The following is a 564-nucleotide window of genomic DNA, read 5'->3' as shown; positions in this document are numbered from 1 at the left end:
AACAGAACTGCAAGTTTCATGGACTTCCATATGAAGATCCTTACCAATTTCTAACTGAGTTCTTGCAGGTTTGTGAGACTGTAAAGAAGAATGGAGTAGATCCTGAAGTATACAGGCTCATGCTTTTCCCTTTTGTTGTAAGAGACAGAGCTAGAACATGGTTAGACTCACAACCTAAAGATAGCCTGGACTCCTGGGATAAGTTGGTCACAGTTTTCTTGGATAAATTCTTTCCTCCTCAAAAGCTGAGCAAGCTTAGAGTGGATGTACATACCTTCAAGCAAAAAGATGGTGAATCCCTCTATGAAGCTTGGGAAAGATACAAGCAGATGACCAAAAAGTGTCCTTCTGACATGTTTTCAGAATGGACCATATTAGATATATTCTATTATGGTCTATCTGAGTTCTCTAAGATGTCACTGGACCATTTTGTAGGTGGATCCATTCACCTAAAGAAAACGCCTACAGAAGCTCAACAACTTATTGACATAGTTGCAAATAAACAATTCATGTACACTTCTGAGAGGAATTCCGTGAATAGTGGGATGCCTCAGAGGAAGGGAG

General features: G+C 39.9%; 1 non-coding gene across 1 annotated transcript; it reads right to left on the bottom strand.

Moving 5' to 3' along the window:
- Positions 1 to 251: 251 nt before the first annotated feature.
- On the bottom strand, positions 252 to 355 carry LOC127740881 (small nucleolar RNA R71). Its single transcript, XR_008001737.1, has one exon. It is a non-coding gene; the product is annotated as a small nucleolar RNA R71 (small nucleolar RNA).
- Positions 356 to 564: the final 209 nt, after the last annotated feature.

Source organism: Arachis duranensis, chromosome 7, assembly GCF_000817695.3.
Source record: "Arachis duranensis cultivar V14167 chromosome 7, aradu.V14167.gnm2.J7QH, whole genome shotgun sequence".
Classification (NCBI taxonomy): domain Eukaryota; kingdom Viridiplantae; phylum Streptophyta; class Magnoliopsida; order Fabales; family Fabaceae; genus Arachis; species Arachis duranensis.
This window is presented reverse-complemented; position numbering and strand designations above follow the sequence as displayed.